At 41.1% G+C, this 10,620-nt stretch overlaps 1 long non-coding RNA gene across 1 annotated transcript in view; it reads left to right on the plus strand.

Annotated features, from left to right (window-relative positions):
• The window catches only part of LOC111729947, a 6,484-nt gene extending 1,968 nt beyond the window's left edge, over nucleotides 1-4,516 (plus strand). Inside the window, exons 2-3 of the long non-coding RNA XR_002776488.1 lie at nucleotides 3,030-3,159; nucleotides 4,305-4,516. This is a non-coding gene — a long non-coding RNA (uncharacterized LOC111729947). The remainder of the gene's footprint in view (nucleotides 1-3,029; nucleotides 3,160-4,304) is intronic.
• The last annotated feature ends 6,104 nt before the right edge of the window (nucleotides 4,517-10,620 follow it).

The raw sequence follows: 10,620 nt of genomic DNA on the forward strand, positions 1-10,620 counted from the left end.
TGGAACATTCTTGGGCACACGTACAGCCAACTCTTGTGACATCTGGCTCCATGGTTTCCCACGGTGTCCGTGGTTGTGTGAACAGCCTTTGGAATAAGTGCCTTTACTGAAGTCCTGCTTCTACCACTTAAAAATAAGTGACAATAAGAACAAGATGCCTAACACTGCTTCTTTAACCATACATTCAAATACTATCTACCTCACAGGGCTGCTGAAAGAATTAAATGAAATAATTTATGTATAGTACCTGATATATAATAGATACTCAATCAAAAATAATAGCTCAGGTTTATTAGATGCTACCATGGGCCAAACACTGTGCTTTGTTCTTATTTTTACCATTCTTTCTGTTCCCTGTGACTTTCTGTGGGTTCCCCCCACCCCTCACCTTACCCTCAACCCTCTCCCCTTAGGGACCTATTCTCTCTCTACCTTTTGAGGACGAAAATGGTTTCCTTAAGACATTTTAACTTGAAGGCTCATTTATAGCAATCTATTAAATCTGTTGTGAATCTACATTTTAAGAGTTTTTTAAAAATCTAATTATGAATGAAAATGAGTGCCTCTCATTTAGTAATCTGAGGCAACTGGGAGCCATTAGGAAGGAGATTTGGCCACAGGGACCCTCCCATTGGCCTCTAAAATCCCACTCGTCCAACAATCCTCATTTTGTTGTGTTTAAAATACTTTTAAATATTAGAAAATTTGGCAACACTTTTGAAGAAATTAAACCAATCCACAATAATTGTCAAATAGTGATTACTGAAAGAAGTCTCTCATTCATGATTATGATTCTGTTAACTGGCTGTCCTTTAGTTCTAGGTTCAAGTTTGAGACAAATATCTTACTACCCTGATCAAGCTTTCAAATTGTATTCTGAGAGATATGTGACCTTTCTTTGAAAATTATACTGTCCTTACATCTGCCTTGCCTTGGGTCACACGGTGAGCTCAGAGCTCAAACCAGATATGATAGGCATCTTGGTAACAGTATGACAATTAGGTTGTGATGTAAATATTTTACACTCATCCACATTTGGCTGTGCACCTGTGAAGGAGTTTGGGGCTAACACCGTGGCTTGGTACCACTGTGCTACTCTTAAGGCTGGACCTGAAGGCACAAAGGGTCAGAAATCACAGCCCAGTGCCTGGTTTGGGCTCTGTGCCCTTCTCTCTCCATCGTGTTACTCTAAGACATCCAGATACCGAAGATCCAGAAGCGCTTCTCTCAAGGCCCCTTTCCCCCCTCCCTGTCACCCAGCACCCCTGGTCACATCTCCCCTCCTTCCTGGCCACGACAGAATTCAGAAACCAAAGTTTCTGCTGACTCAAGCTCTTCAGCCACCAAGAAATTCAGCACAGGGGTTGGGAAACTGGATCTTGGATATAGGGATATGGACGGTGTCCATGGCAAAGGACCTGGAGCTTTTGAAAAATAACGTGCAAGCCTTTTGTTTTTCAAGAGATCCCAAGAGCCAAAGATGCTAGTGCCAGCTTAGGCCTTATTACAGAAAGACAGCACGCAGAATAAGGAGGATGCGCCCGTGGTCCGCTGTGCTCTCTCTGCATAGCCAGCCGCATCCAACTGTTTCTCTCAATTCTGGACCCTACCACAGGCACGTTTTAAGAAAGACATTGATAAGTTGCAGTACAACCTATGAAGGCTGACGGGGCTGGTAAGGCGTCTGGAAGCTGTATTATAATGTTACGCAGTTTGATAAATAGCCGTTCAAGAGAGAAGGAAGGCTTAACCTGGAAAGAGACAAAGCCTCTGCAGGGGAATATGACCATGTGGGCATACTATCCCTTTTAATTATTTATCGAGCTGCTACTTTGGACCAAGCGCTGCCCATATCAAGAAATGGTGATCATGGGTTTACGGGAGGGGGATTTGGATCAGATAAGGAAGAGCCTTGTAACGGGGTGGGCCATCAGGGAAGCGGTAGCCTTGAGCCCACCGGGCCTCTGCGTTTTGGCTGGAGAGCTGGGCTGGACACTTGGAGAGCAATGCAGGGCCCTCCTCACCTCTCCATCATAAAGCCTAGACCCCTCCTCCGCTAACTACCCCCTCCACCCCATCCCGCTGAGCGCCTCCTGAGTGAGGAGAACACCTGCCCCAGGTGTCTAGGGCCAGCCCACTCGGGAAAGGAGAAAGTTGGGAAACATCTGCTCTGCTGTCTCGGAGCCTTCCCTTCGGAGGCCTGAAGAGCAGAGCGGATGGAATCTGTGGCCTGCACCTGGGGCTGGTCAGAAAATGGCTTTTACCAAAGAGTGCATTTTTATAACTGTCTTCTTCCCCCCACGAGGAGAAGAGGTGAGCAGGCTGCCACACGTGGCCCCCCAGTTGAGGTGTCATTCTCCTCCCTCCCACCCCCTTCTCTGCTGAGGTGTCTTTCAGGCAACTGTGAGTTACAACCAGACCCCGTCTGAGTAGGAAAATGTGGGCATAATTTTTTCTTTAAGCAGAGTAGTCGGTGGCCTCCCAAAAGATACTGAAAATGGCCTCAGTGAAGCAACTGCTAAGGCAGGCAGACACCGTCATCTGGGGCAAGCTTTGCTTTTCTGCAATGTCCTAAACCTGCCTCTCCTTGCGATATGCAGAACTGGTCTCCTAAACCAGATCAGTGGCCCTCGCCAGTTCCTTTGAGGTTCAGCACTAAGGATGCTGGCCCAAGGCTGGGAGGCAACTGACGGGGGCCCTGAGAGAGCGGAGCAGATAGAATCTGTGGCCCGCATCTGGGCAGGTCCGGGGAAGCCGGCATGGACCTCCCGGGGCTGTGCTGGAGCCAGTTTGGACGCACACCTGGTGGGGGAGGGACCGGCTGCCCTCTGGGAGGCTGCCAGGAATGAGAGCCCTGGAGCTGGGAGCCGAGGGATGCAGTGTTAGGGACCAAAGGCGGTTAGGGTGTGAGGCTGGGAGCTGGAGCATCACACAGGGAAACTGACTTCACCCAACAGCAAGACCTTTACCACTTGGGCTTATCTGTTATTCATATATAACCTGTTTGTTATATCTTACCTTTGTTTTAGCCACCGCATGGCAAAACTAGTCAGGACTGAGGAACAGACATGGTCGCAAGGCCCGGCTGTCATCTGGACCACCGCTTGGTGACTGATGAGCGCGGGCACATCACGCCATCTCTCTGGTCTCCACTCCTCGGTCTGTAAAATGCAGAAGCAGTATTGGTCTCTGATCCTTCTTCTGAATTCTATAGGCTTTTCAATGAAATCATTAACGGAAAGAACGATATAGGGCATTTTCCTAACCTGTGGCTTCTCTATAGTTCGGAATATTTATACCAACCCACCACGAGGAATATTTCATCTTACTAGGCCGTGTGAACGTGAAGAACAAGTTTAACTGCAAGGGGCATTCGGCTTGGCTATGTGCAGCTTTAGACCTCACTACACGTCTTAAAATACAAAATAGCAAAATGAGTTTGCAAGGGGTAGACCTCCCCAGTTACATTGACTTTCTCCATATCAAATTCATCCAATTTACCTTTCTTAAGCCGGGTAGGCTGTAGAGGAAGAGAAAACGGCAGGGCATTTTAAAATTAAGTTTCTGTCTCTACCCCATCCTTTCCTTTTCTGTCCCTCACCCTCGCCCGCCCTTTTCTTCCCTTGACCATGAAACCAAGATACACTTGATAACTAGTAAAAAAAGTCACTAACGGCACCAGTGCTCAAGTATTCTCTATTTTGGAGGCATCTACTATAAATTTTCTAAGCATATAAGCAAAGCAAACACAGTTGTACCAACAGCCATTCTCCCCTCTTGCTTGCTGGTGAACCCTAATTTATTAAGCTGTCCGTGTCTTCACACCGGTGTGTGTTCCGGGAAGCCTGGCGACTCCCACCCCCGACTGGTCCGACCCAGTGGTTCTCATAGCAGCAGCAGCACCTGGGAATTGCCAGAAACGCACATTTTCAGGCTCCGCCCCAAACTTCCTGAATCAGAGACCCTGGTGTTGAGGGCTGAGTGAGTTTTAACACACTCTACAGGTGGTTCTGATGCATATGAAAGAATCGTTGGCAGAAGCCAATCCTGCCAGTTCTGCTCTTTCCTTAGAAATAGTCTAGTGATCTCATTCTGGTCAGCTGAACATGAGGGTCATCTGCTGGTGAAGGCTTCTAGAAACAGCTTCTTGGCTCTTACAAGGAAACACAAGGATCCCCTTTTCAAGGGATCTTTGGGGTCTGTTTTAATAATAATACTAAGATGTCACTTGCGTCTTTCACTGTCATTCTCTCATGAATGACTCTGATGAATGATTCTGATTGAAGGACTCTGGTCTTTTCCAGAGGTTACATGACGTGCGAAACCACAGCAGACTGAATTCAGAAGCAGATATGAGAGCCCACGTCTTCTCTAGTAAGCCAGACATTTACAGAGATGTATAAAAAATGTAAAATGATGCTACTCCTCTCACTACAATGTTTTATTTTAGAAAATGTAGTTTTTCATGAAAATGTGTGATTTATGTTAACCCATAAAGGTTTATTCTTATAAATGAATTAATAAACACTTTAAAATTTTCTCAGTTTTAAGTTATAAAATGGTAAATATCAATAGGCATTACCTACGTTATTGTTTTAAAAAGCTCTTTGGGGGCATTGAGGTCCTTAATTTTTAAAAGAGTGAAGGGAAAACGTCTCGAGAAAGTCTGAGGGCTGCTCCATAGAGTGAGGCTGAGGTGGCTGGGGCTGCTGCTGCCATCTTGTGACCAGAGAGGAGCCAGCCCACACAGGAAGGACAGTGGGGACAAGAGAACTGGCCTGTGAGGCCACTTTGACCCACTGAAGACCCAATCCTGGTATGTATTATATGCATTTTCACTATTTTGGAACTTCTCGTTCTCTGAGATGATAAATCCCTTTCTTGCTTGAGCAATTTTAGGTTGGTTTTCCTCCTACTGGCTGAACAATCTCCCTAGATGTTCACCAATAGGACTAATGGATACAAATACCAAGTCATGCCTGTATACTTAAGCATTGCTCCAAAGAGAATCACTTACTGGATATACTCAATAATTTTTGTTAATATAAAAAACTAGACAGAGGAAGAAAATCTCTGAAAGACTTAGATATTTAAGTATCAGACTACAGAAGAGATGAGTCCCAGCACTGATTTACCTACACTGAAGTAAGCTTACTCAAAATTATGCAGGTTTGGGATATTGTAGCAGAGATGGCTACTTGTCCATCAAAAGCCTTTCCATACGATAAGAGTTGTAGCTAGGAAGTCTTGGCCTAGCCCAGAATGACATTTCCTAGTGCCCCCCAACCCCAAACCAACCCCACCCCCTAGCCTTGCTCCTGGCAAGGCCATATGACTGATGGTTGCCAGTGGAACGTAATAAGAAGCAATGTATGTCACTTCTGGCCAAGGCAGTGAAGAAATGGTGTGCTTCTCCATGCTACCTCTTCCCCTGGCTGGCAGCAAGATGCAAAATCTTGAGATTTTGCCCAAGAGAACAAAGCCACAAAACAGAAAGGGCCTGGATTTCTGAATCATTTATGATGGAGAGCCGACCACCAACAAGAAATACCTATGTGTGACTGCTAATGGAGTGCAAAATACATTTTATTTTGTGAAGCCTCTAAAAACCTGCAGATAATGTTAACATCTTGAAGTGTTGAGGCTCTAAGTAGGCATCTGAAAAATTTTTGACCTTAAGAGAAAAAAGAACAAATCTCATGTTTGATTATATACTCATCTCTAGTGCCTAGAACAGTGGTGAGTAGTGATTAAATGTATAATGACATCGAATGAGTAAATAAATAAATCAATGGATAGATGGATGATAGATGAATAAATTAGGTATTCCTGTGAAAGCTATAATAGTTTGGAATAAAAGTAACACTGAACATTTGTGGAAAGCATTCACACTAACTAATTACCTCTGGATATTTTTAAGTAAAGGAATAACAAGGTATTTAAGAATAAATATATTGGGTAGCTAGTTGGCAGGTATGTGAGATTGATAGAGAAGGTTCAGCTTGGAAAGGTGATTGGACTAGTTTTGTCTTGCTATTCTCTGATCTTTTAAATAAAGTGATTAATGAAGTTAAGGATTCTATACTTAGTAATATTAATGATGAGTACTATCTTTAGGATTTAAATTATAACTTTAGTTATAATTTAAAGAAGTAAAACTATATGAGATGAAAAATCCATATTTGTAAATGGTTTTCATATCATGTACCAAAGTAATCATTGTAAATTAAGTGTATATAATTACAGGCAAGATACCTTACAGGAAATCATCATCTTCTGGAGTTCTGGGCTTGCAAACCTAACCACATACAGTGATAACGATGAATATCAATTGGTACGACATTATGAAAAATATTTGGTTTTGATATGAGTTTGAAGAAAAACTTAAATTTTATTTGAAAATTTTCAGAGGACAAGAAAGAAAAGATATATTGACATTCATTCATTTATCTAAAGAAGAATTCTAAATATTAATTTTATTTGTCTACATAAGACTAAAAGGTGGAACAGGAAGTTGGCTTGGAGAAATAAGACAACACAGGTTGGATAGTTTTCCTAAAAATGATTTTATTAAAAAATATGTCTTAAATGGTACATATTTTCTGCTAACCTTCTCACATCTCCTGAACAATAGAAGAGATGCTATGGAGAAGTAGACTAGTTGCCTAGCAACCTGAAATTAGTGAGACATGTCCCCTTCAGTTGACTTGATTTGAAATCAAGCTCTTCAAGGGCAACTATGAGATAAACAACAACCATGTAAAAACTTATAATACTGGTACCACACAATGACCTTTGGGAACAAAGCTACATATGTAGTCTACATATTAGGATATTGAGGTTGGTTAGGAAAACATAAATTTTAGTATAAAATACTCTTTTCCCTGTGATTAAACTTATATACAATGGCTTTTGCTAAAGTGGCAACTATCTGAAGAGATGGGTATGTTAATTAGCTCAAATGTGATTATTTCACAGTGTATATCAATCAAATCATATACCTAAAATATATACAATTCTTCATTGTCAAATGTACCTCAAAAAAAAAAAAACCCAAAAAACCCAAAACCAAAAACATTGCACTTCTAAAGACTATGTAGGTTAAGAACAAGTGAAAATATATATTGGACAAATATTTTGAATTTAATAAAAATGAAAATTCAACAACAAAAATGCCTCCAGCTTGTGAAGCCCCAGCTCTTCAGAGTCCGTGTGTGAGCTTTGTCTTTTTGTTAATAGTAAAGGAAGTATGGAAGCATAATAGTAAATTTGACGTCTGAGGCCAAGAAAGCCTTTGTATACAGTGCTCTCAAAAGAAGGAAAAAATATATATAGTCTTTGTAATCCCCAAATGTGAATGTTTATAAGTAGAAAATTACTTTTTTTTTCTTGTCAATACAAGGAAAATGCATCATTTCTCTGGTAGGAATTAAGTCTGAATTCTAAGTCAATTTATTCCAATATACTGCTTCTCAGGGAAAAAAAAAATTTTTGTAGCAGCATTTTATTTCACTAACACAGCACAGGGAGCAGAGGAAGGACTAAACTGCAGGTTACCGAAGGTCTGTATCCCCTACGCAGAGGCAGCGGGGGGTTGCGCTTTTCAAACTCTTGGTCAGAGCTCCCCCTACTGGAACAACTCACTCAGTACCATGATATCAGACTCCTGGGTCAAGATTCGAAATTTTAACAAATGTGTTAACACAGTGTCACATATTCAATAAGTCACAGATTCTCTCTCTGTGGCAGAGGAAGAGATTTCACATTAAGTGTCAGTTTTAAAAAATCCATATTACATCTTCCATTTACCTTATAACTGATGTGCACAGTGAGATTTGGGTTAATATTTACACAGGACACTTGACCTACCTGGAAGTATTCTAAGTATTTAAATATAACTATCCATTTAACCCTAACAACAACTATCTGAGGGAGGGACTGCTATGATCTTCACTTAGGATGAGGAAACTGAGACACATATGTGGATCCATTTCCAATGTATTTGTTACTTTAGTGCTATTTTAAATGGTATTTCTAAAATTTCATTTTTTGGTTTTTCATTGCTAGTAGAGAAAAATTGATTTTTGTTTATTGATTTAATATCCTATGATTTTGCTAAATTCAACTACAGTCTTTATTTAGATTTTATAAGGTTTTCAGCACACACACTCAGGTCTGTGAATTCAACAGTTAGTTGTACTTCTTCCTTTACAAATTGCATGCCTGTTTATTCTTCTTGACATTCTACTGGCTAGGACTTAAGTAATGATTTAAAATGGTAAAAGTGGATATTCTGGCCTCATTCCCAATTTTAGAGGGGAAGAATTCGTCCTTTTGCTATTTATATATTAATTGTAGTTACTTCAGTAGATGCACTTATCAGATTAAATTCCCATATTTTCCTAGTTTGTGGAGTTTTATTATGCATGCGTGTTGAATTTTGTCAGATACTTTTTTTGCATATATTTGATGATCATATGGCTTTTCTCCTGTATTCTGTTAATATAGTGAGAGACGGATTGATTTTCGAATGGTGAAATAACCTTGTTCAATTGGTCATGATGTATTATCCTTGTTGTAGTGCTGATTTAAAAATATATATATATATTTCCTTGTATATTGCTAGACTCTATTGGGTAATATTTTGTAAGGATCATTGTGTCTGTTTTCATGAGAGATTTCATGATAATTTTTCTCGTAATATTTATCCAGGTTTGGTGTCAGTATTATGTTGGCCTCACAAAATGAGTTGGGAAGTACTCTCTCCACTATTTTTTCTCAGAGTTTGTGTAAAGGAGTATAATTTCTTCCTTGAATGCTTGATAGAATTTCACCTGAGCCTGGAGTTTTATTTATGGAAAGATTTTCTATTAAATATTCAATCTCTTTAACAATGTAAAGATGTTTTGCTTTTTAATTTTATCTTATGTTGGTTTTTATAAATCTTATTTTTTTCCAGGAATTTATGTATTTCATCCAAGTTTTCAAATTGATCGGCAGTTTCTTATAATTTTCTCTATTAAGCTTTTAATGTCTGTAGGATCTATAATTATATTCTCCCTTTCATTCTTGATATTTCTAATTTGTTTTTTTTTTATCCTTTGAAATTCATTGAGACTTATTTCATGAGCCAGCAGGTGCTGTCTTGATGACCGTTGCATATACACTTGAAAAGAATGTGTATTCTGCTTTCGTTGGGTGAAGTAAATATCAAAAGGGTTGACAGTGTTATTAGATCTTCTATATCCTTCTTTGTATTATACATTCTCTGTTCCAGCTCTGGAATCAGCTGTTTCTCCAAGAAACCCTGACTCTTTTTGGTAAGGAATAGCACTTAGAGACCAAGATCTGGGGCTTTTGCTATGAGGTTGGCATTGCTCCTAAGCCCTTCCAGGAGACAGAGACAGGAAATTTTTGCACACGCACATTTATAACTATTTCTAGGACTACTTGGGTATATTATAGACTATATATTATGAGTTTGTTTCATGTTTCCAATTCTAACCAGCATTCTTTTGTTCTTTCTAGCCCTCCACCTGTCCATGTTTGTAGGTCTCTTCTCAGACAGTGAGAAACCGGGCAAATTAGCCTCCGCATATTTATTTGCTCGACCAGTTAACGTATTTGTTCCCCACGGCCGATCTCCCAGCCACTCTGTGCAACACCTCCCCTTCCTACCTCTGCACCCTCCTCCCTCTACTGCCGCTTTCTCTGCCACCAGAGCCTCTGCGTGACATCCTTTCGTCTTTCTCCCACTTCCTCGGTCACCAGGACACCCCACTACTGTGTCTGTTTGACACCCTGCCCCCGGCCATGCCACTTTCTGGAACTCTGAGGCATTCTGCCCCCGCAGACTCCCTCCGAGTCTGCGGCACTCCCTCCCCCCTGGCTCCCTCTCCCCCTCCAGGGCCAAAGCGTCTGCACCGGGAGAGAAAGCAAAGGAGGGAACGCAGGGAAACGAAAAGACAAAAATATCTATTTTAAGGTCTTTTCTATGTTTGCACGTCTTTGCTCTTGCTCTGGCACTGCTCGTTCCCCCCCGGCGGGTCGGGGCTTACTCCTGGAATCACTTGCCTGCAGCCTGAAGGACGTCGTTCCAGTTTGTCTGAAAATGTTTTTGACTTCAGTTTTGAAGGATATTTTTAGTAGCTAATTTGACTGTTGTTTCACTTTCAACATTTTAAAAATGTTTCTGTTGTCTTCTGGAGTTCACTGTTTTTCATGATGTATGTACTGAGTATTTTTTTCTTCTGCTTTTAAATGTCTTTCTCTTCGGTTTCAGCATTTTGACTACATCGTGCATAAGTACGGCTTTTCTTTGCATCTGTCCTGGAGTTGTATTAACTGCTTAGAATCTGTGGGTTGTTTCTTTTAGGTGTCCTGAGACGCAGTTTCATTGTGTGGAGGGAGGGTTCCCCACACCAATAAGCAATTCTCAGATACCAGCAGGGTGTCCAGGAATTTAACTCAATTTTGACACTCTTTACTTGGAGACGGCATCAGAACCCACAGGCTGAGGACTCAGTCCTACAAGACAGCACACCCACACACTCCCACTTCAGATGTCAGTCGCAAGCCCAGGCTTACCTGTGCTTCTGACCAGGCCGGAGGTTCCAATAA

Source organism: Pteropus vampyrus, unplaced genomic scaffold (assembly GCF_000151845.1).
Source record: "Pteropus vampyrus isolate Shadow unplaced genomic scaffold, Pvam_2.0 Scaffold292, whole genome shotgun sequence".
In the NCBI taxonomy this organism is placed as follows: Eukaryota; Metazoa; Chordata; class Mammalia; order Chiroptera; family Pteropodidae; genus Pteropus; species Pteropus vampyrus.